Below are 26,642 nucleotides of genomic sequence, written 5' to 3' on the forward strand. Positions count from 1 at the left end.
GTTTAAAAAAAAAAAAAAGTTGGAACGTGCCAGTTATTCCTCTGAGGTTTCAGAACACCAGCTTTTCAGTTCTGCTATTTGGCACAGGCTGCCACAGATGGAAGACAGATATCTGTCCGCCAAGGTTTAAAGAGGACCAGATTTTTTTGTTTAGAAATTTTTGCTGTTCAGCACTTCCAATCATACAATCAACCAGACCAGCCCTTCCCTCCACAACAAGTGCATTCATAAAATGAACAGGGGAGACCATTGCCTGCACAAGATTCACACACCCAGAGACGTCTGGGGCGCATTGGGACTGCCTTTATGGATAGTTTCAGAAAGAAAGGGGCCAACTTTTTCTAACCTGGCTTGAAAAGCTCTGAAACTCACATACCCTTCTACTGCAAGGGAGCTCATTTACTGAAACGAAAACAAAGTCGTCCAGTAGCCTTTTCAGCAATGTCAGCCAGGAAGGTTTGCTAATTCTGACTCGTTCCAACCCAAATACCTGAGGGAAGCTGTTGCATTGGTGCATGCTCTTGCTAAATCAGCTGTGTTCCTTTGCCTGCTGATGGCTGCCAACTTAGACTGACCTCAAATACTCTAGCTTCCTCCCCCCAAGTGTTACAGTCACTCTCTGCTATCACACCTGATCTTTCACAAAAGTTTCTGCACCTTCCAGGCGTGTCACAACAGCCCTTCGAGCATCAGCTGAAGCCAACTTGACACAACAGATTTCCTTTTTCTCTTGGAGACACACATATGCCACAGCAACTGCAGATCACCACCTATGCACTCCAAGCACTCCTGAGCACGCCCAAGTGGGATAGCACTTTTGCAAACTGGGCAGCACTGCTGCTTCCTTTTCTTCACTCTTTTTTTTTTTTTTTTCCTTTTAAAGTAGAAAGTTGTTTTAAAGCAAATCTGTTTGAGGTTAAGTTCCTAATTTAAGCTCAGTGAGCTGTCTTATGCTGTGTCCAAAACTGGCACAGAAACACTGTCGACTTTTCCTGGAACCCTTGTGCACAGCCTAGCAAACGAAGCTCTCTCTTCCGCTCCAGCATCCCTGGAGCCTGAATACTTCAAGGCTTAAATATTTCTTGCTTATGCAGAAGGGTGGTGTCTGCATGAATGCAAGGAGAAGTTTTCAGGAGCAGCAGAAAGTAAGCTATGTCACCAAAGTCCTGCAGTGCTCACTCCTTTCTTCCTTTCTGCATGACATCTTGGGGAAAACTCAGGGAGAAAATGAATGCTGAAAAATGACAGGCACTGGGCAGTGTCTGGAGGAAGGCAGGTAAACTTGCCACCCCAGGGACAAGGGCATGGCTGGCAGGAGGGGAGAATGCAGACGGCTGGTTTGCTCCCAGCTGGGGATTAAGAAGTCGCAGGTGAACCAGGGCCATGTGCCCTACTAATAGCAGCAGCTTTCTGCTCAAAATAAGAAGCAGGTTCACACATTTGTTCTCCAGTTGGATTCAGACGTAAGCTGCAACACAGATGTTCACAGGGCACAAAGGGGACACCCAGCAGAGATGGCTGCAAAAGAAAATTTATGGGAATGACAGCAAGTTGCCTTTTACAGCAGGCTCTCCAGAGAGGCAGTAAAAAGGAAGCTCATTCCACTATGATTTCTTTTTCCTGAAACTCCTCCTTGTGTAAGGTCTCACTACAGCCAATCTCCAGAGACTGCAAGTGAATTAAGAAGAGGAGAAAACATGGGAAAGCAAAATAAGAAAGCAAAGTAGAAAACACAGCAGAACAAATGAGAGTGAAGATAGAGTATCACAAAAGGGAGCAGTAAGGGCACATCAGTAGAGATGAGAAATATTAGGAAAACATAAACATCAGAAACACTGAATTTTTGCACACACTGTGAAAGGATGATTAGACATGGGATCCTCTGACAGGCTGGGCACAGGTCAGAACATCCAGGAGCTGTAGTAGTAGGGCATTAGGTGATCCAGGCAGGTACCTGACTCCATACATAAATTGGAGACAATGGTTCTTCTCTAGCTTTTGCTAAATATCTTGGGAACTAGAGGTGAAGCACACTACGAAGATATGTTGCATTCAAATTCTTACAGAATAACCAAAAAAGTACAAAAATCCATTTTGTGAATTTCACACATAAGTATTTGATCTCTCCCCATTTCTAAATCTCTTCAAAGTTTCTCACACAGATCAAGGTAAGTCAAACTGTTACATCCAGGTATTCAAGAAGCCTTTCACCATTTCAAAATGAACTGAATCTCAAAAAAATTGCCTAGGTCTATGAACCCGTTGGAAAGAATAAGAACTTCTAAATCTTCTCTCATTTACCTTTCTCCATTTCTAGGATTTCAGCAGAGCTTCAAGAACCATAAAGTGTGATCTGGCTTTTAAAAAAGAAATCACCTTAAAATTGCTTTGTTATATGCAAGAATGTATTTCTGAAATTGCCTGAATATTTTCTGTAAATGATTGAAGTGAGATGTGAGCTTCACTGAAACACCTAAGAAGAAAATTTCCAGGAACTTCAATGTACCTAAGTTTTCAACCTTTATGGTCATTTCCTTCCCATATTTAGTTATATTCATTCCTTTACCACCTTCAACAGCTGCTAAGAAAACCCCAAAGGACACACAGATGTAAATATAGATGAAGCACAACCTTGAGTATGGAGGGATCAAGAGTAAAACAACTTTCTCTTTCTGATTTTACCTTCAAAACTTGCTCGTGGAGACTCATCTTTTTGTTCACTCTGAAGTTAAGTTTGTGGGTTGGGCTAAATATTTCTCTCTGAGCGACTGTGAACATCAGACACTTCTAAATTTCTGTCCTACAATAACCACGTGTTATTGAAAATTCAGCCCGAAAAGATCCATCACACTGTCCCTTTCACAGCAACTGAGATTTATCAAGAGCTGTAAGAAGCTTAGCATTAAACTGTCAACAAAACTCACACAGTCCAAACCATCCAACACAAAACAAATGTATCCATTACACATACCTATTTATTGCAGATACTTTCCGAGTCTCAAGAAGCATATAATCTTGAAGAACTGCTTCAAGTTCAGAATCCAAGATCTGATAAAAAGAGATTATATATATTTAAAGTCATTGAAAGTATATGGCTTAATCATATAAAATGAAAAAAAAAATATTGTGCAAAATTACTACTTAGAAAGGAGTCTATGAGCCATTCCTTCTGAAGCTGTGCATCGTCTGAGAAATGTTGTGGGTGATAACAATGATAGTATGGTAATTCATAGTACTTAAGGTAGATAACATTGTATAGATTCTTAACCAACTTCTACATGAGCTCAAAATTAGTAGAAAACTAAAAAACAACAAAAAAAAACCCAACAAATTTTCAAATAGCAATTTTGCTACAATCATTTGCAATGAAAAAACAAAACCAACATACTGCATATGAAAAACTGCCAGTGGCATATCAGAAAATATAAATGATTTAGGAAACCACAAGCATCCTTATGTGCATTTAAGCAGTATTCTGCCTTTAGCTTGCAGCAAAACAGTGACATGAATAGGTAAACCATATGAAAAATCAAGGGTATCCTTAAGTGCATTATTTCTTTAATGTCCAGAAATGCTGAACATGGCAGTTCTGTTACGGTGTGAAATTCTGGACATACATTCTTGTAAGGATACATATAACACCTAATCACAATTAGTCCCAGAGTCTCTTTAAATTTTCCTGGTGATTCTCACACAGTGACCCTGAGCGTAATGCATTTGTTAAATCTGATGTGCTTAACAAAGCAAAAAAGAAAGAAGATGCAGCAATAGAAAGAAACAGGCTCAGCAGACTAAGAAAAGACACAAAGGAGAAAAAAAAAAATTAAAAATGGGAACAAAGTTTATGTGTCCAAATGCACTTGGTCTGATCTCTGTTCTGGATAAGCACTATCATTAGTACATGCTCCATTGAGTATTTCTCCAGCACTATTGGCAACTTGGCATTCTGTAACAAGAAATACCATTTCACACAGGACTACCACATAGCCACAGCTCCTAGAGATAATTAAGAGCCTATACTAGAAAAAGTCTTGTCTGTCTCTTTCCACAGAGTTTTTCCTGAGCTTTCCACTGCAGCTGTGCTACTGGTACCTCCCACATGATTCCCAGTGAAGGCAAAGAGAATCAGCTGTAGAATTGTCTGTGCCCACTATGCATCAATAGTCACCTGGCTGGGAGTACCTATATATCCCAGCTGAAGAGCAAACATTTGCTTTTCCAAAGGATTGGCCCACCCAAGGAGTCCTGGACTCCCTCTGTTCCCTTCTGTGAGCTGGTTATTTTCAAGCAGAGAAATGAAATGTAAATATCAGCGTGGATAATTATTTCACTGCTCATTTTTTGCAAGATAATCAGACAGGAAGATAAAACTCACTCTGAGGAACAGAAGCAGTAAAATTTTTATCCAGCAACAGTATGAAAGATTCTGCCAATTCTTCTTACAAAAGCAACAGTTCATTGATTTGTAGCTGCTGCCTACTTTCATGTGCAAGAACAACAGAAATCCCTCACCGGTCTTCTCTACATATTTTCAGGCAATCGCTACAAACATGACAACTTCTAGGATTATTTATTCCATGCACTGTGTAGCCATTCCTGCTGTTGATGTCAGCTGCAGACAAGCCAGGCTCAGAAGCTCAGATTCAATTACACAGACACGAGTAACATCACTACATCTCCACCCTTTGCACCTCCTACTCAATTCCCCAAAAGAGATTTCCACAATAATGCATAATCACAAAGAGAATGTCATTAAAGTGAATCTCAGCCAAATACCACTTCTAAAATGAGTGGGAGCTACTTACAAAATAATACCAATAAAAATCTGCAAGATCAGAAGGTGGCCAAAGTTTACCCTTTATTTTCTACAGTAGTGTCTTCCTTTTTTTCCTATAGTAATGTCCTTTTTTTTTTTTTCTACTTCTTCATCAGTTAGCTTTGTAACAACCTTTTCCACATAGAATCACAGAAAATCTCCAGTTGGAAGACACCCATAGAAGGCACCCAAGAATCACTGAGTCAGCTCTCTGCTCCTTGCAGGACTACCTAAAACTAGGTCAAATGGCTACGAGCACTGTCCAGACTCTTTGGATTCTGACAAGCTTGGTGCCATGACTATTTCCTTGGAGACCCTGCTCCAGTGACTGACCACTCACTCAGTGACGCAGCTCTTCACAGAACTCCATCTGAACTTCCCTGCAACTTCATTCCATGTCCTTGTGTCCTGTCACTGGTCCACAGAGAAAGGAGATCAGCACCTCCATCTGCGCTGGCCTCTCTTGAGGCACCCCCTAAGCTATGTCTTCCCTCTTATTTATCCCCTTCATTTCTTACCCAATTTATGACTTCCCACTTTACCTTCACTTGCAAGGCCTCTGCAGCTGCCAAGCACTCATCTTACTACACCTTAACAGGAATTACCACCCATCAGATGTAGCATGTTAACCATCTAAATGTTTGCTGCTCCCTGGCTGAAACACCTTCAGCCAAGTGACCTTGACAATAGGCAGAGATTCCAGGGACTGAACTGTCAGGTCCTGCAAAACTTGTGTCATAAAGGTAACCTGCAGCTGTAAAACCCTACTAATTCCATAATACATGAAATTATATTTCTCAAAGACACATTTCAGGGGATTGTTGACCTGAGAATTTCTTATGACATATTTGCAGAGAAATGTTATGAATTACTGCATGGCTGAGATAGCTATGTGACAGAATGTCTGCAACCAAAGATAAGAACAATTGTGTGTTAAGTACAAGCACACAATTTGCTGTGCATAATATTAGCAATGTTTATTTTAGAACTGACCACCCACCTGAGTGTTCCAAAAAACCTCCTGGAGTTGCCAAAAGATGCCAGAGAAAGTTTTCACTTGTAGCAGACTTTCTGTCTTTAATAACACCAGCTGTCACTTTTACAAACAAACATCATGCCCTTCACAGTTATCCCATATTCTGCAAACACCGAAAAACCCCAAACTCTCCCACAGTTAACAACATCTGCTTCACTTACTGATTCTGACAAACTGAAGGACAAAGGCATGATTTAACAGATTGCTCCACATAAAGAAAATGCAGTCCACAGAAGGATTCATCAAATGCCCTGTCAGAGAGCTTTACAAAGCACAGCTTAATGAACGTATGCAAATTGCTATAATATATAAAATACTTGATACCATTTCAACAAGTAACATGTCTATGAAATCTATGGAGAATGGTAAGATAGATCAATCTAATTTGTCTTTGAAATAAAGTGATCTGGTTTCCTCCAGATAATTTCAATCTTTTTTTTTTCTTTACTGCCTTGAAGCACACATTACATACAATGAACCACTGCTTTAGGCAATGGAAGATGTGATTATTCAATAGAAAAAACATTCAGCAAGAGACAAACTGGAAGCACACTGGTATTCTTCAGTATTTTCCTTCAATGTTTTGACATGCTGGCACATTTAAAAAACTGTTTTTTCAAAGCCTCGTTGCATTTAAACAGCCCCTATTTTTTCTGCTGTTGCTGGATTTGAGGTTGAAGCCTGAGTACAAGTCAGGCTGATATTTACAGCATGAGGAAATGCTCAGAGATATGAAAGCGCATCAGAAAACAACATACATCCAGGATGATCACTGCTGTTGCTGTTTTCAACATTATTGATCTAGAAATTTGATCTTTTTTTTCCATCAAGATAAGGAAAGAATAGCTTATGAGCCAAAATGATTTTCGATGAAAAAAATCAACATTTTCTAGAGCTTTATCCCTTCTGAGAACTGAAAGTTCTTTTCACCAACTGACTTGAAAAAAAAATATAAAAATACACCAGTGTTTTGTCAAAGAAGCTAAAACCCACAATCACCCTTTAAGAACCTTGTGGAAAAATAAACAGAACTTCTCTAATTCTTTTACTTTGTCCAAAAAAACCAACAAAAAAACACATGCGAAAGAACACATCACAACATGTGCATCAGAAACTAGAAGGTGCAAAGTTCCTGGATCTTGGCCTTACCATTTATATCTAAGGCCAGGTGGGTGTGAAAGAGAAAGAGGACTGTGAAGTACCATGATTAACTCTTTGTCTCTCATGCTGGGACAGTCAAAGGAAAACGAACACTGGGTAATACTTTATTGGGCGGTTCTTGGTCGTGTTATGTTAGGAGAATTCCCAGTGTAGCAGTCTAACAGATAAACACTTTCAACTCTTATTTTATGTCCCAGTATGATAGAATCACTTAGGTTGTAAAAGACCTCTGACATCACAGAGTCCGGCCATTAACTCAGCACTGTCAAGGCCACCACTAAATCACATGGCTAATATTCACATCTACGTGACTTTTAAATACACCCAGAGCTGCTGATCCAACCACTTCCCTGGGTAGCCTGTTCCAACACCTGACCATCCTTTCGCTAAAGAAATTTTTCCTCATATCCACTCTAAACTTTTCCTGTCACAGCTTGAGGAGGCCATTTCCTCTTGTTTTATTGCTTGTAACCTGGGAGAGGAAATCAGTTTGCAACTTCCTTTCAAATAGGGATAAGGTCCTCCTAAGCCTCCTTTTCTTGAGGCTAAACAACTTCAGTTTCCTCAGCTGCTCCTCACAAGACTTGTGCACTAGGTCCTTCGTGCATTAGATGTTTCTTTTTAAAACAGAAGTAATTGCTGTTGCTGTCAAAGCTAGACACAACTTTTGCTCAGTGCCTTAGGCAAAATGACCAAGATGAACAGTGCTTGGTACAGGATTCTCAAATCTCTCTATCATGGGACCACAGTTTCTGCACTGAGAATTAACATTAAATTGTAAAATAAGAGTCCAAGTTGGAATACCATGTCAGAAATGTATTGTGATCTCCTCATTTTAAAGGCACTAACTTGTAAAATCCTTTCCATTCTATTACACTAAGTATTCAGTATGTGCCAGGCACTGTGGAAAAAGCTTTTATTTCTGTGCAAATGAATATACATTAGAGTGACTGTTTATAACATTCTTCCAGATTTGGGTTTATATAACTGACAATTAAGGGGTGATATCTTTAACACTATGTATCACTTCTAGATGCCAGTATCACTTCTAGATGCCAGTTAGCAATATTTAACAAAGCAGGCAGTTCTCATATTTATGTATTGTTTTCGTATTCAGTTTTGGTCCTCCAGCTTTGCATCCAGTTGAACACTAAAATCAGGGAATAAATGAACATGACAAGCTTTCCTTTATTATACCTCATTTCTCAAAACAACTCTTCCAGCTTCTATCATTACCGTTCTTATTTTAAATTTGTTCCTTTTAACATCAATCTACAAGTACAGAAAAATCTCTCCCTTTTTGACTGTGCATCAAGGCCAACAGATTCACAGCTGATATAGGTAATAAAGACAAATTAAGGAAGTTCCATGTCACACCTCCCCTCTTATCTCCTGAACCTATATAAAATTATACTAATTATCATAAGTAAAAATAAATGTACTAACTTTTCCCTGAAATAGAGAGAAAATTATTATTCCTGGGAGTCAGTCTTCTTATAGCTCCCTTAAGATGTAACATCTAATAGATTTTAGGGTACAAAAAGAGCCTCTTACACAGATTCCAGATTCAGTATAAGGAAAAACTTCAATAAAATATATTAACCCGTAGACCATCACTGACAAAATTATAGTCACACTGTGTGCAATGGAGTGTGCTAAATGATAATGCACAAAAACATTTTTTTAACCTGTTATTTTGTGGTGGTTTGTCACGGCTTTTTTCTTCAGGAACAGCAGCACTTAAAATCAGGATGTACTGCTTTAACAAAATAGGTGGGAAGCAGAGCCAGTCCACACAGTCCCACATCCCTGCCCACTGACAGATTCCTGCCATCCATTGCAGTGAGGATATTAACTCATCATGTTATGGACAAACTACTTATGCTGGACAGCAGCATAACCAGCAAATGGTTCTGGGACAACCCTGAACTGACAGTGAAGTAGATGAGAAAGTATAATCCTTGCCTTGATAAGGTCCTTGGCAAGCTGGTACAAACCCATGTTACTTGTTCAAAAGAGAAAAATGATGAAGTTTGGTAGATTGCAGACCTTTTTCTACTCAAGGAATGTGAATTTCCAGTGGCTGAAAATGCCCTCTTTCCCTGATCTGTAGAAAAATGCAAAAAAGGACTCACTGCCCTGAAGTATGTCTCAAAAGTACCATCCTAGGTACAAAGCCTCCCAACCTGAAATATTTCTGTAGAAGTACTGAGCAACATTACCTTGATAGACACTTCTGAAGGGAAGGGTCCCCCACCTACCCTGACAAAGGCAGGGGAGGCACACAACATGGCCACTACTTTTGGTTTGACAATGCAGAGCCTAAGCCACCTTTCTCCATCTCTACAGAGTGTCTGAGATACAAAGAAATGTGCTGCTGTTGCTCAGCCTAGAGGTTGGAATAGAAATTTCATAAGGAAACACATACCCTCTGGGGTGTTTTTTGTTTTAAAAGCAAGGCAGAAGCACTGCACTCTTCATCCCTGTGAAAGACTGGCTAAACAACAGAATGCAATAAACTTTAACCCTTTACCTTTTCTAATTAAAGTGACAACTCTTGGAAACTCCTATTCAAATCATCATAATGAATGTAAAAAAGGGTTTCAGTAAGTTCAATATAGATAATATTTTTTACAAGACTTATGAGGACAACATGGGTAAATCCAGTATGACCATGACATTAATTTGTCCTGGAAAGTCCTTAAACATAGCACCATAACATCTGAAGATTATGATACCCGATTCCTACATAAAAGGAGGAATCACTCAGAAATATCCACCAGTAACATCCCGTCTCAGAAACCACAGGTAAGTCAAAAAATCTATAGGAGAACCAAGAGGACCATCAAGTCCTCCTTGAAATAGACACCTATTATAATAGGGGCCAGATGCAATTCACAGGTGTGTGTTTACATTACTTGAAAGAAAGAAAAGGATAATGTTCCCTTCTGTCACAGAAACAAACACAGAAGATGGAGCAGTGAAGAGGAGCAAGATCAAATAACTTGAGAGGAGTCTAGGAAGTCTTCCTTAGCAGTCAGCCATGCCTGCTGTTAGAAAAGGAGGCCAGGCACCAAGATGTCATACTCTGAAAACTCTCATCCAATGAGGAATAGCTTATCAAGATAAGAATTACTAGCAGACAGGCTAGTGGCAGAATTAGCTCACCATGGTGATGATAAAACAGAGTTAGGAAAGCAGGGCAATTTTAAGAAAAGGCAGCTAAAAATACCTGTCTAACATAGACTGCTCCCATTCCTTCTCATCTCCAGTATGCTGATGCTTCAAAGTTAGCTGTCCCAACAGACAGCCCTGTACTCTGTCTGCCAGTGTCACAATGACTTATAGCATGCTGTGGTAGGCTTGCAGCCTCTGAGGATTGCATGTCTCTGTGAATGATGAGGATGGCCACATTTTGTTCCAGTTACTGTGAATTAGGAGCAGACCCCACTGACTAGCAAGCATTCAGCACAGGCTGAAAAAGGCTGCCAAAAGGCTGGGTACAGTGCTTGGGCTGCAGTATTGAAGGAATACACTTCTCAGAAGGATGAACTGGGTCTTGTCCAGGTTTCTGTTCCTGCTTTGCCCAGGAGGACTGATGACACAGTGTCTTTTCCATAGAGACACATGTCCTTCCTAGCATCACCAACGAAAGACCAAGAGCAGACTCCCATATGTTTTTCAGGAAGGGACATCCCAAACTCCAAGGGTCTGGCAACAACAAGGAAATTCTTGTACTCACCTTGGACTGCGACTTTCTGGCATCTGTTAATAACCAGCAGGAGCCATTAACCACTGCATTAGACATGAAATAGGAGATAGTGGAGACACATGAGCAGTGGCCAGTCTTCTATTCAGCCCACACTAACACTGTGACCTCATATTGCATACCTAGCTGGTTTTTTTTCAATCCTTGCAAATGCTTCTCCACATTCTCATAAAAACTTCCCTAAATTTACCAAATTCTGTCTTCAAGTTATTTTGGTTTTCTTCTCAACTAGTTTATTCCAGAACTTGACCCTCTTGAGATGTTTGAAAAATTTCTGTTAATGTTCAGTCTAAATTCATTCAGGACTAATTAATAAACATTATCTTGGGCAACTATAATCCCTCAATTTCAACAGGTCTCCTCCTTCTCTGGTGCTTGCCCTCCAAATGAATTCAGCACAAAGGTTTTATTTCCTGGACAGAAGGTAACCAACCACTGGGAAAATATATTTAAGGGGTTTTTTGGCAGTTTTTTTGTTTGTTTGTTTTGTGGTTTTTTTTACTAATAAACCAAAGGCAGATGCTGATTTATTTTCCTAGTTACTCCAGTATAAAGCAGGAAAGGTTGGACCTGTATGGAGAACAATCCATAACCTAAGGCTAGAGGTAAGAACTGCATCTGAGCAGGCATCTGCCCAAGGCTGCAGCGAGGATTGTGAGCATTAAGCTGTCAGAAGAGAAGAAATACCTGATAAAGAAGGGAAGAGCAATTGACATCTGTCAGGTAAGAGCCATTTTTTTAGAGGCCTTTGAAAATGAAAGGCATTGATCATAGATTTCCTTCAGTCCAAAGAAACTTAAAAACCAATACATCTGGCATCTTGACTCATACTCTCTGGGTAAATGCTGTACCTGCTTCAGCTGAGATCGGACACAGAGAAGTTCAGTGGGAGGGGGACTGGTCTCAGGAAAAGGCTCCCCAGGTAAGTGGTTACAACACTGAGCCTGTGAGAGCTCAAGGCACATCTGGACGATGCTCTTAGTCAAATGCTTTATTTTAGGTTGTCCTTCAAGGAGCAGGGAGTTGGGCTCAATGATGCTTAGGGCCGCCTTTCAACTGGAGATATTCTGTGATTCTAAGCCTATGCAAAAGGCAATTTCATCCACCCCATTGTTTAGTGTAACCATCATACTTGTGAGTTGAATTTAATGCCATTCAACTATGTTAGGAATGGTCTCAGGACACACAATGCATCAAACCACTCTGCTGCTGTTTTGAAGCTGAGGTGTCATTGCCATGGCCAAAACTGACTCTCCTCACTTCTTGAGCCACAGTGTCCAAACATCCACACACCCTCTATTTAAATACCCAAGGACATCAGGTCCTGGACAAATACCTCAGAGAGAAATGCACACCTCTAGTGCTCAATTCCTCTTATCCTAACTGTGGATACCTAAAACAGCTTAGATTAATTGCATGCAGCTATAGGGTCCAATGATCATAAAAGGAATCTAGGGAGAATAGCTTTGATGTAGGCATTTATGCTGCAGATAAGAAAGTTGAGACAAATCTTATGACTGAAGTCTGCCTCAGGAGAGCTGGCATTCAGACAGATCTGAAGGCACAAATACTGGTTCAAAGGATGGGTTTTCAATGACATCATGATCTAATCTGTAAGTCTTTATTCAGTCCTGCCTTTTCTATTTGAATACTAAATAGAAGAATTTGAGATTTGGCTCAATGATAGCAATAAAAGTCATCAGGAAGGCTGATTTATAGGAAAATATTAAAATAACTAAATATGTATAGCTTGACTAAAGCCACTATTGAAAGGGAAATATGATAATTATCTACACGCTCTGGAAGGATACACACACTAAGGATTTTTCTAATAGAGTTTTTCAGGAAAATATAGCTAAGAATAATGTGATTATACTAAGCAAAGTAAAGTGTAGGCTGACAGGGAAAAAATCTTATAATGAAGTGTATTCTATTGTAGAATAATCTTCCAAAGAAAATTGGCCGAAGTCCAATCACATCACAAAGCCTGTCCATGACTGGACAAAGATCTGGAGAGGACAATCCTGCTGCAAGATGGACTAGATGACTCAACAGTGTTTTTTTCATTTTTAAATTCCTATCATTCTGCTATATTAAATAATCCAATAAGTCAAAGGGAAGAGGGAAATAGGCTTAGCAACAATTGCACAGATGTTTCTTCTTCGAAGTCTTCAGGCTGCAATCAATGCAAGACACACTGATTGCACAGAGGTAGGAAACATCTGTATGTGGTCAGAGCACTGTGTTAATTCAGGGGCTACAAAGTCACATGCCTGATGTCCCCTTTTTCCCCTTCTTTACACAATAACATTGACAGAAGAATCGACCCTGTGTTGTAAATGTATCAATCATGATTTTTGCTGCACCAGCTACTCATAATTGGTTTAAGCTTTCTTGATCTCAGATGCCAACCAGTGTTAAACAAAACACAAAAAATACACAGCCTGTGGGCACATATTTCCACTGAAATAATCTTGCCACATGTTGATCTAAAAGGAGTGGGGCAATAATGTTTTCTTAAAGTTGTGATACTCATTTTTAAAGCCAGGCAATATTTTACTCATTAATTTTGAAGAGGCTTTGACATTTTATAACTAAAATATCCTGCTGAGAGTCTGTGTTAATACACAGTCTGTTTTCTGTTACAGATAAGCCACAAGTAACAAAAGCCTTCTAAAGGAATGACTATTCAATTTAACTATGGATTTAATTTCTCTCTCCAGAAAATATTAGATGGTCTTAATAGTATGCATATAGCCATAAAATATATTTGCTGAAAAAAGTGCTTTCAAGTGTAACATTAGCTTTCCATGACCAATTTCAACTCCAGTTTTCCCACAGAAGTTGCACTCTGATGGTGAACAAACCCCTTTACCCACTTCACAGGAGAGGTCTGAGATGTCAGAGAATCTAGTTAGTATGTATAGCAGGAAACAACTTTTCTAAAAAATATATATTTATATTATCTGAAGAATAAATCTGCATACCATAGGGTCTTTTGTCATGCTTTGTTTTACTTTTTTGTCATGAGGGATTTTTTGCCTCAAGTGTTTGTCTTGGAGTTTGAAAAGAGGTGCCTGCTAAGGAAGGCAGCAATCTCCCTTAAAACGGAAAAATGTAAACCCCCTCCCTCCAAATTACTATAATTCTGAAGTCAAGGAGCTCTCAGGCAAAGATATGGGAGTAGGAATTACAGTTCTTTACTAGCATGTATAAAATAAAAAAATAAATAAATAAATAAACCTAAGACTTAACAGGAAAGTTAAAATAAAATGCAGTAGTAAAAAACACACTGACAGAGAATACAAGCTGACACCCTGTTGGTCAGGGTGCTGGTAGCAGACCAATTAAATGGTGGCTGCAATCCTCCTGCAGTGACAGATGTGGTTCTGTAAAAGCAGTGATCCCATAGAAGGCTGTAGTTTTCCTCTGGAGGTCCACTGCTGGTGTAGATGGGTCTGGCCTTCCTCTGGGAATCCCCTGGAGAAAGGCTGCCTGTGGTGTTCCCAGTCTCAGATTCTATCCAGGTAGGAATGCTTGGCTCCTCCCCCTGGGTGGAGCATCTCACACTGGGATGATGTAATTTTATCAGTCCTGCAGTGAGACTCACTGGCCCATTAACAGAAGAGATCCCCCTGGAGTTCTGAGGGATGGGTGGTGGAAGAGATGAAGAACACTGCCCCACCTGGTTTTAACAGATGGTAATAGAACACATACTCCTGGTTACATCTTGCATGGCAGCCTAAGACAGTGTTCAATCAAGCATACAACAGCAGAGACAGGATTTCTGTTTTTCAAAAGAGGGAATATTAATGGAAATCTATGTCTGCATAACAAAGCAGTGATCAACAGCTCACAGTTTACACCACTCATTCTGAATTATTCACATTATTTCTCCCTGATTTCTTTCCCTTTACCAATGAACTTCCCAAATGAGAACCCAAATTAATATTTTCATACTTTCTTTCCTTTGTCAGAGTTAGGAAAAAGCAAATATTACAATTTTGATCACACACAATCCTTCTGAATGCTTCTACATGTGAGATTTTTTTCTTTTGATTTAAGATAATACTCAACATAAAGCATGGTCCACCCTTTAACCGATGTAGCTCCTAATTCCTACTCCTAGAGGCAGAGCTACAGCAATAAGGTGGCAGCTGTGACCCTGCAGTCTACCTGCACCTTGCCTCAGTGGAAGGAACCCACTGCTTTTAAAAGAAAAACAGGCTGCTGCATTTCAGTTCAAAGGGGTTGGGCACACAGGGCTGCTGGATGGGGCTCTAAGAGCAGCCTGGGATGTGTAGATAAGGGAAAATAATCTACAGGCAGGCACTGGGGCCCAAGGACAGGTCTGGGGACTGCAGCGGTGCGGGTATATGACCAGGGCAGCAGGCAGAGATAGGAAAAGGAGCAAACTGGGAATGGGCCTGTATGAAGCAGCATTTTATCACCTCCAAATGACCACAAGGCAGAAGACACTGCCTACCAGAAGACCCTGAGAATGTGATGGACTCATTTCATCCTGCAGCTTTCTGGGCAACCTGGGCAGAGCTCTGCATTTAAACCCAGCAACAATGTCTCTGCTGCTGTCCTTGGGCTTGATTTCTGCGTGATGTCTAAGCAAAAACAAAGAGCAAATAGCAAGACCTGAATACGATGAGACAGAGGAATGGAAAAGCTGATTAAAGCATTTTCCAAATGCCACACAGAGGAACACATGAAGAAAGAAGTGGAATGACTCTAGTTTACTGTTATGCACTTGCTGTAACACTCAGCATTAAGTACCAGAAGTTTTTGAGGTCATTGATTCAGTGTGCTCACTTTTAGGAAACCAAAACTGATACAAAGTCCTACCACAAGCTCAGATTATTATGTAAAAGGTAATGGAAAACTGATAAATTGAATGGAAAAAAAAAAATTCCACAACAATTCCCCCCCCCCAAAAAAAAAACAAACAAAAAAAAAACCACAAACAAAAAGAAAGTCATAAAAAACACTCTACCAACCAACTAAATAAATATCTGCCACGCCAAACCACTTTTATTAAACTGAAAAGAGAAACTTGAAGGCTAGAAAAAGCCTTCCGAGGCTTGGAATTTTGTATGTTAATAGTCCTACTTTGGGAGGATATCTAGAGGATCAGGTGGTGAAATAGAAAGGAAGAAGCTGGACAAGTTGGACAGAAATAAAAAGCATGGAACAGTTGCTCTTATTTGAGGGTAAGCAAAAGGAAACTATCTCAGCCGGAGAAAGCAGAGAAGACTCCAAATCAAAGGTGCACTTTTCAACTTCAAATTTCTTCCCACCCCCTCACATCCACCATGAGAGAAGTCATGGAAAATTAAACTGCATGAAGATTGAGGGGGAAAAGCTTTCCTTTTTCTTAAAATCTTCCAATTTGGGAGTCTGAGTTTTAGGACTAAATCACAATGAATAGCACCTCTCTTATTTTGAGATGTATATTTTAACCTACTGTCCTGAAGACTCTTTCAAGGTTTTGTTTGGATGGGTTTGAGTTTAGGGGATAAAGGAGACAAAAGCACAGCGGGATAATCATTTCACAAAGTATTCACAAATATTTCTGCACTGTGTCCCAGGAACTGTTAGGGACAACTTCGGCTCTGCATGTGTAGTGGGTGACACATTCAGATCCTTGTAGAATACTCCTGGGCTCCCCCTCCACTTTGTAATATTGAGCAAACATAACAATTATAGGACATTTTCAAATTAGAAACATTTACACAAGACTACCAAAATTGTCTTGGCATTCTGAATTAGAAGAAAAGAAGACTATTTGATTACAAATGAGATTCTTAGATAACTATATACAGAAATCCAGTAAGTTTACATGCATTGATTGTTGCCACAATGTTGAAGTATCTGTGAGAGCAATTGCTTTACCCAATTAAGGCCCAAATTGTAAAATTTATTCATGCAGTGCAGGCATCTCATATTTTAAAATTGTTCCAATCAGTTAGATAACACTCCCTGTCTGCACAGGAAGCCATTCAACAGCTTTAAGACAAAAATCTTGCCAATTTTTCTTTCAATCACAGAGTGGGTTGGATTTTTCAGCTTAAGCCTTCCTAAGACAAAGAGAACTAAATATTGAAAGCACTGTACAAATTTAGTAATTCAGAAAATGGGAGTTTAGAAGCACATGTCTCACAATTTCATCAATAGTGAAGGCCCAGGTTGTTTAACCATCACAGGCTCTTTCATCCCCTTAAAATATCATCTTATGGTTCTCCAGCATTAGATCCCTCTATAGGCTCAGGTAAAGGGAAAACAGTTGTCCACAAACTGTGAGTTTTAAGATACATGCAATTAATCAAGATTAATAATAAATACAAAAGAGTAAAGGGTCCCATCTTTCACTTAGGGAAGAAAGGCACACTCTGGCACACCAGCTTTTGAAAGATTTACAACCCAAGCACAGGATCACAAGGTTTGCTGGCTACACGGTGTTTTCGCATGACTGAAAGAGATTTTCTTGCCACTAATAACACCAGTTTAAATTTTAATGGAGCTGTTCTGAAGAAAAATAATTAACATATGGTTGACTTCCCATATATTAGAGAAAACAATAATAGCAACTAAATCAGTATCTTCTGTATAATTTCAGCTGTCTTGGTCATGATGAGTTGTGCATCTGACTCATCTCACAGACATGCATGACATAATGAGAACAAACACAAATCGTTTGCAATGTCAAGGATTAGATTTTACCTAAAACAGAGGAAATAGGACCATATTATGAGGGACTACCTAGGAAGCAGCAGCCAGCCAACCATTACTTCTTTGAATCACAGAAAATCCCTGACAGGTGGTTAATTGATAATACTGTATCACAAGGCAATCCCTACACTTTCATCTTGATTGCTAGTCTTCAAGTAAGGGCACATAATCTTGGCTTTTCACAGTGCCTCAGTTTAAGGTGTCACTGTGAACACTTGGTTTACAAGCCCTTCATCCCTGCAGAGTTAACTTCTTATAGGAAATTTTTATCTGCTAGAAACAAGGCACAAAGCAATCTCAAGCTATGGCAGTGCCATAGAGGACTTCTTGGGATGTGATGTCCTACCAGTGATGGCCACCAGCACAACATTAGTAGTTGTCAAAGAAAAATCAGGACACTGATTTTCATCCACCAAAGAAGCTCTTGTCAGGACCTTCTAGCCTGTGTTTAGGGATGTTAGCTGAAATAAACTAAATGGGGAAATGATTAGTGGCACTGAGTCTGGCAGGCGGGTTCTTATCCTGGCAGACACTCGGCAGACTGTGGGTTCGACTTAGTCACAAAAAGAGGATGTGAAGAAGCCCAATCAGATAACAAAAATAGTCTGCAAAACACATGCTTCTACTTGGGATTGTATTTATTAACACAGCAATTCAAGCAGTCTTATTCTTAGAACAAAAACTAAAATAAACAGAACAATCCCAACCGTCAGAGTATCACCCATTTATCACGAGGGTTCCTGTGTTTGAAGAAAAACAGAGGCATCTAAACAACCATCCACCTCTTGTCTAGGCCCCCCTAATTTCAGTGTGACGAAGCAAGGAGTATATAGCAACTGGAGTCTTGACTGAAATGGCTGGTGAAGGACCTAGAAGAGGATGGACTAAATCCAAGAATGGCTGTATTACATTTCCACACCATGTGAGGAGAGATTGGTAGTGCCAAAATGCAATGCCAAACATATCTGGGCTAAATCACTCTCTGAAGAGAGAACAGGGCCCCTAACTAACATCTGTAGGAACACATCTGGATTCATCCCACCACCATCTTGGCAAAGCAGACTCTTTATAAAAATTTAGCATGCCAAAGGATTAATATACCCATCATTTAACTCAGATGTCCATAAAATGATTGCTGGGGTTCAGAAAATATGAGTGGCATAGTAGACAAACTTCTGCTTCAATCAATCAGCTTTTCATTAACATCATTCATCCCGTCCTCTATATTCTGAATAAAATCTGCTTTCCCTCTTTACCATGCAAATTCCTCTTACATAATAAATACTGCAACACAATAAATCCTTCAGTGTCCCTTTTCCTTCTAGGGAAACAGTCTCTGCACTGCTTTATGCTGAAAAGGTTTTTCAGACTTCAGCACAGGCATTAACTGTGATATTTCCTTCCTGTGCAAGCACATCCAAAGACTGTCTTTTTCATTTTCTCCCTGGTAAGGAAAGGTATTACCATCAAAAATCTTAGGCTTTAGCCACTGACCTGTGAATGACTGCATGGATGAAAGCCCCTCCTAGAATTATCCTAGTAATGAGAAGCCTAACTTAGAGACCTTCCTCCAAAATGAACGATGCATGAATGATAGGCTTTTTGAGGGGGATTTTTGTTTCCTTGCTCACCCTCTTTTGTTGGCTGAAAGATTTTCAGACATCATCTAAAGAGGAAAAAAATCAACAAATGAAATCTCATCTTGTTAGGGGCTTTCAGCCATAGAAAGTGTACAAAAAGAAAATAACCTTGAACTCTTTTCTTCTAGGAATGTTGTCAAAGCCAGAAAATGTGATCGTCTCCTTATGGAAAATGGGTGAATTTCAGAAATAAAACCCAAGTTTGGACTCATCTCTAATTTTCATTCATTGATTCTCTATCTGTACAGTGAAGGAAAGACTAAAAATCTCTGTGTGCATATGATGGCAACCATCTGTAAGCAAAAGGACATTATCTGAATGCAAGAACGGAAAGGCAACAGAAGGACCTGTTCCTGTAGTAATTGCTGTCTGCTGTTACAGCGTCATTTTGAGTTGTCAAAACTTGAAACCTAAAATAAACCCCACCAAGTTTTCTTCAATGCTTTTCTGTGTCACACTACTTCTCTTCTGAATTGCCTTCATAACTTCAAATTCCTCAACAGCCTTGTTGCTGACTTTCAGGGAAAATGCCAGAGAGACAGATTTAATATGCAGCTCCAAGACACTTCCTTACCCTGCATTATTACCTCCTCTACTGCAAGAACACTGCTTCTCCTGGGAAGAATTTGATTTCCTTACTTATCAACACCTTCCTCTGCATGTCAGCGTGTTTCCTCTCACTCTCCTTCAATCACATAGTAAAAAAAAACCTAGAAAAGGTGAAATGTTGTATGTGTTAATGAAAGGCTGATTAGGAATTGACTGCTAATAGAATAGATGCTGCATGCCATATTGCTGTGGGATTTGCTACCAACTATCAAGCCAGAACACGTGTGCACAGGTAGCAAGTATACCATGGAGAGGCACTTGTGCACCTCACTAATAGCCTGAAACAGATTTTCCAGCATGCAAGCAGTGACCCGTTAATAGCTTACATAATGGAAACCAACACCAAAATGAGTCAGTGTGCTTGGCAAATTCAGATCATTAACCATGAGAAAGTGCTTCAAGTAGATCAAGGGAGAAACACATACCCCAGAGAACATTAAATAGAGAAGTCTTATTAGTGACGAGTGAACAGGTGCAATATCCCTCTAGATTTGGCAGGATGGACCCTCTCGTTTCCCACAGAGAATTCCTGTCTGAAAGACTAGGTCCCACTTCTCACAACAGAGAACAAGCTGGACTCTTGATATCCCTTCCCAGGTACCCACTTGCCAAAAGGGAGCTCTGTAAGAAGTAAGCAGGAGGATAAAGTACATGGCTCCTACAGCTGCAGACTCACCAGCTGACGCAGCTGACTCAGCAGGAGCACACAGATCAAGAGCAATCTGTGCACAGATCCGTACTGTACACAGTTGATAAGGAAAGACTGGGGCCCTCTGGGAGGAACTCCAATGGTCTGCAAGCCAACTGGGCTTCACTAAGTGGTGGCTATGATGTTTTTCAGTAGGAAGTCAGACCAAAAGTAAAACAGATGGGCTGTTTATGATCTCCCCCGTCCCTCCCCCCCAAAAAAACACCCCACCAAGCAAAACCCCAAAATCAGAAGCTACAGATTGATCATTCCAATTAACAATGTCACCAAAAAAATAAAATTGAGAAACAAAATTGAGATAATTTTATACCAGGGCTGCAACTGTTCCACTTGAGTTGACTCATGGCCAGCATTTGCATATGGCACGGTAACTGCATTGTAATGGTGGTCGTATAACAGCTTGAAATATCTGCAGAGGCACTTACACCACAGTTTTGGAAAGCATGGTCTAATTGTTTTGACCATTTCAACCAGATATTTCAAAGACTTTTTTTTTAAAAAAAAATTAAAGGTGAAGACATGCGAGGCAAAAATGTAGGTTTCCACTGACCCAAACTAGTCCTATATGAAAATGCAAATCAAAATATATTTCATGTTAACTCAAAATGTTGGCTTTTTTTTCTAAAGCATGTGTCTTGGGTTGCAAAGCAAGATGTAACCAGGAGTATGTGTTCTATTACCATCTGTTAAAACCAGGTGGGGCAGTGTTCTTCATCTCTTCCATGACCCATCCCTCAGAACTCCAGGGGGATCTCTTCTGTTAATGGGCCAGTGAGTCTCACTGCAGGACTGATAAAATTACATCATCCCAGTGTGAGATGCTCCACCCAGGGGGAGGAGCCAAGCATTCCTACCTGGATAGAATCTGAGACTGGGAACACCACAGGCAGCCTTTCTCCAGGGGATTCCCAGAGGAAGGCCAGACCCATCTACACCACCAGTGGACCTCCAGAGGAAAACTACAGCCTTCTATGTGATCACTGCTATAACAGAACCACATCTGTCACTGCAGGAGGATTGCAGCCACCATTTAATTGGACTGCTACCAACACCCTGACCAACAAACAGCGTGTCAGGTTATATTCTGACCCTGCCAGTGGGTTTTGTGCTACTGCATTTTTATTTTAATTTTCCTACTAAAGAACTGTTACTCCTTCCCACATCCAAGGGCCTGAGAGTCCCTTGACTTCAAAATTTTAATAATTTTAGTGGGGGAGTCGTTACTTTAAGGGAGGCTGCTACCTTCCTTAGCAGACACCTGTCTTTTCCAACCAAAACAGCATGGCGTAACAAGTTTATTTAAAACTTAATTGCCTGCCCTGCAGTATAAAGAGCACATGAAGACCACACTTGGTTCTACATCAAACAGCTTAAATCATAGAATTTCCAGTGACATAGTTTTCAGGATATACCAAAGTTGCTTCAAGAACTTACGTTTCATACCTTCAGCAATCCTCCACTTCTGTTCAGGGTTCTCAGCCCTAGGCTTTACCCAGGAGATATGACATATATATAGTACTTCTCCATATTTCATTTTTATGAAATTGAAGTGACTCCTTTGATATAAAAAATGTAATTTCTTCTCATAAAAGGCCAATACAAGGGCCATTTGACAGGCCAGGATGTTGCACTACTGTTTGAGATGCCTATCACAGCAAGCAAGTCTGGCACTACACACAATGCTCACTTGGCTTCATTTTCTTATCTATTTTATGTGCATGAACAGCTGGAGATGGACGTATAGAGGCTTTAACCTTCTGCGGCACATCTAAAAAAATACACAACCAAAATCTATGCAGCTGTGAATGCCAGAAAGCCATCTGTATACAAGTTAATTGCTTTTGGTTTGAATAGTTTCCATTTTTATCCTGCCATCTAGATTTGCACCTATTCAGTGGTTCAGTTTGGATGTAGCAGGGACATGAACCATGCTCCAAACCAGCTCTTCCATCTCCCAGGCCTGCTTCGCTGCAAGCCTTCCCTCAAAATCTTTTCCTCCTTTGCGTATTTTCTTCCCTCTATCTGTCTCAGAAATTGAGCAAACAAGCCTAAGGAATGCTATTTACATCAACACTTCTGTGGAGTGCATTACTAGACTGAGTGGATGACAGAAGCAAAGCAGAGGTTTATTTTCTGGTTTCCCAACCTCACTTACTTTCCAGTGACAAAATCGAGCTGTTCAGACGCAACAAATTCAGCTCTGAGCAGAAGGAACAGCAATGTCAGCCTACGAAGCACCTGATTGCTTTGAAAAACAACCAGCTGTTCCTTTTGTTCATTAAATCTGTATTTACGCATACGTATGCATGTATAATAGATTAACAATGCAAATCTTATACCAAAAAAAACTCTGACATCTACTTAAAATCTTGCTACTAATTACAGATGTGATTCAGACCAGTGATGTACTTCTAATTAGCAAAAACAAGCAGTCCTGTTTTCCTTGGAGGAAATGAGTATGGCCTAACTAGGGAAAATTAAACTAAAGCTAACACTAAACACTTTTTCTCTGTACCCTCTAAACAGTTTTTGCTAGCTCTGACAGATCTTTATTAATGACCCTATAAAAGCATCAATATTATCTAAGCAAATCCACTATTTTCTTCAAATATTTTAATCTGTACATCTCATCTCAGAATGTCATTTCTGTCAGAGATTGAGTGCAAAGACGGAAGTTGTTTTACAGACAGGCTTAAGCTTGAAATATTTACTGGAAACAAAACAAGTACATGGAAATGCTACTAAAGAAACACGCACAAGAACTATTCTATATTTACAGAAAGTGCTCTCAGAAAAAAAAAAAATAAATAGTGCCATGTCATCCAAATCTGTCCTTTTATAAATATGTAAGTCTTTTAAACATTGCTTGCTGGTTGTAGGAACAATAACAACAGCCTTGCTGTAAGTCACTTTGGCCTTCTAGGTGATATAACTAAACTAAAACACTATTTATTGTGACCTTTCCCATTTACTTTACAGTTACTGGTCAAAAGTACAGTGTCACCCTGAAGACATGCATAATCAACTTTATTTTCCAATCTAATTGAGAAATGGAGCTGTTAATGTCAAGAAACATTAAGGAAAAGCTGCTCCACTGAACCTGCTCTATCTAGCTACCTAGTGCTAGATTGTTGTGATAAAAAACTGCTCCACACTCACCCAACGGAGCACAGGGGATCATCAGTTTGCAAGGAGGACCCAAATATTTTCCTGCCCTTTTTTCCCCATCCCATCACTGGAGTCCTTGCATCTGCAGCACACAGTGAGCCTGGAGGCACCATGACAGCTCAGGGAGCCCCAAAAACCCCTGGGAGACATGAGCCCTGACCCAGCCCCACAAAGGCAGTTTTCACCTTGGGGACCAGAGGGGTCACCCATTACCAGAATTCCATGGGAGAGGCTATTTGGGTCACCCCATAGTCTGTCCCCATGAGCAAGGCCACCAGAGGAGATGGCTATCAGAGGGACCAGGGGAGTCCCAGCCAGCTGCTGGAGGGCCTGGATGTAGATTGGGACACCTGTGTGGAGAAAGAGCACCCAGAACCAGCTACTGGATAACTGGCATTTGGAAGACCAGCTGCCAGGGGGTCTGCAGTGTCATTTGTGTCTATTTGTGTGCCAGGGAGTTTGTTCTAAAAGCTGGTCCAAAACAGAGGCTTTGGCAGCTCATATGTCCAGGTGCCAGCAGCAGCAGAGACAGGGAACAGTGAGTGTCCATACTGTATACACATACAAACTATATACTCCCTGCTAAGAGGTGTAAGTCCTGGGCAGCCAGAGAGGGGAGCAGGATGTGGTCATTGCTGTAGTTCAAGCTTGCATGAGTACAAAGTGTGTCTGTGGATCTGTGCAGCTGGCCATGTATGTAATGTAAACTGCATGTGCATGTCTACTAGCACGCTCCTGTAGGAATAGAGCCCGGCCCCGCTGCTGCTTGGACACAGGGACATGCAGCTCTGGCAGCCTCATCTTAACTGGACTGCTGGATTCAGCCTCCCCATAACACTTGGAAGTTCCCAATAAAGGCACTATCCATCATGCATAAACTAACATTTATTTGGAAACAAAGGGATGTTACAGAACTGGCAATTTTCCAACAATCTATCCAATCATGATCCTCTCACAGTAGCTGTGACATAAGATGGAATGTCCAGACTGAAAGATGGTCATGCAGACTCCAAAAGATCTTTTGTTTAGAATGAGTGATTTTTTTTATTTTTTTTTTTAAAAAAAAAGTACATTAATTGCCTAGCATCTGCTCTTGCTGTCTTCTCCCATTTCCTTGTCTACACGCAGCACCAAAATGAAAATTAAAGGAGTGGTTTCAGGTCAGACCACTGCACCACAGCACTGACTTGAACTTTACTTATTGGCTCATTTAAAACTAAGTTTCAGCATATACTAATAGATAAAGGAACATGCTCTCCTATGTAAGAATAATGGACAATTTTAACACAATTTATGGCTTATCCTATTTCTCCTGTCTGCAGTAATAGGGAACTTCAAGAGCAATGGGTCATCAGAGACTAATACTTAGGGATGACTCAAAGACAGATAATCTGATCTGCCTCACAACAGATTTATGCTACACCTACTTTAACAGAGCTACTGCTAATTTGTATTAAAACAAGATCAACATCAGGTCCCTGGATTCCAGCAACAAAATGTCCCACCAAGACAAAGTTATAAAGTATCATATACCACATACACTTGAGGTAAACAAAGCCCTTTGGCTAAGTAAACAGTAAAGAAGCAGAGAGAATTACAGCTTTTGGCTTCATGATTTCTACTGTACAGAAGAAACATAATTTTTTGGGCTATAGACAGTAGCCAACAAGTTTTTTCCCCTCAGGACAGGAGGGGAGAAATTTCCACACCATGGAAAACAACAGCAGTGGCTGAACAAGGAGAGTCTACAAAGACATCATGAATTAGCAGAAAACTACTTTGGAAAGATAAGATATTAAACATTTTCTGTGGGGAATAAGAACACTGGAGATTATTTACTTTGCCTTAATTACTTTGGCACACTGCTAGATTAGTTTTTGTACGTTACTAGATTTCCATACCATCATTTAACAAATGCAAAGAAGGAAGTTCATATTCTGAATATTTAAAGTTCACCCTATCCATATTATCTTGTCCTGTGCTGGAGTTTCTGCCACTCATTTCACAAATAAGACGGCTACAGCTTCACTTCAAAAATTATTTTTTTACAAAAATAATCTACAGTGATGCAAGCAGCACCTTTAATTTATGTGTATGTCTTTCTCGCTTGCCTTGTGTCTACCTAGATGCATTTTGACAAGAATACACTGTCGATATATACAATATCAAAGCAAGGATAAGCATCAAGTTTCACTGAAGCTTTCAATCTAGATTACATTAGGTCATCCTCCACTCTTCTGAACACTTCACTTTGATGGAAAATAGATAATAAGCCAATTTCCAGAGGGTTATAACTTATAAAAACACAGTGTAACATTTGTAAGAAGTTTCCTTGAAGGCTTTATGAAGTGTTTAATAGGCTTTATAGTTACGGACCATATTACTGAACAACACTAATAAAATAGCAGTTTTCGACTCTCCAATAACTAGAGCACAAATAAACGTATGATATATATATATATTAAAAAAAAGATCACTAGTCCCACTGTTTTGATACCAATATGAGATTTATGAGAGCCTGTGCCGAAACAAAGATCCTGTCCTTTCCTTGTCTCTTTCCTATGGCAAACTGTTTAAAGAAAGCCATTTACAAGAAATCCAAAATTCCCCAGCCTTGAAAAGAGCTGTCTGTATCTAAAACAACTGCAAACAATACCACTTCAGCACATCTAAACAAACAAAAGTCTATTCAAGAAACAAACAGAGGTTAGCAATGGGATTTTCACCTGAAATGTTCCCAAACTAATTTGCCACATTTTATTTCCCATTAGGAGGTTTGGCCACAGTACTATTAAAAAGCTTTGGATTTCCCTGCAGCACTGATAAGAGTGGGGATTTTTCTTTTCTCTTCTTTATGTGTGCAGTAGCTAAACACTCTTCTCCACAAACATAAAATTCCAAAAATAATGAATACCATTATAATAATAAAATGAAAACTGACCAAACAGTAAATACCCATGCAGCCATAAAAAATTCAAATGTTTGATGCCTGGAGG

The 26,642-nt window shown here is 39.9% G+C and overlaps 1 protein-coding gene across 3 annotated transcripts in view; it reads right to left on the reverse strand.

Moving 5' to 3' along the window:
* Nucleotides 1-26,642, reverse strand: part of ENOX1 (ecto-NOX disulfide-thiol exchanger 1) — a 350,391-nt gene that overhangs the window by 274,509 nt on the left and 49,240 nt on the right. For all 3 annotated transcript variants that reach the window (XM_019007902.2, XM_019007903.2, XM_015637165.3), the window contains exon 2: nt 2,972-3,048. The gene's annotated coding sequence lies outside the window, so the exon portion shown is untranslated. The remainder of the gene's footprint in view (nt 1-2,971; nt 3,049-26,642) is intronic.

Source organism: Parus major, chromosome 1, assembly GCF_001522545.3.
Source record: "Parus major isolate Abel chromosome 1, Parus_major1.1, whole genome shotgun sequence".
Classification (NCBI taxonomy): Eukaryota; Metazoa; Chordata; class Aves; order Passeriformes; family Paridae; genus Parus; species Parus major.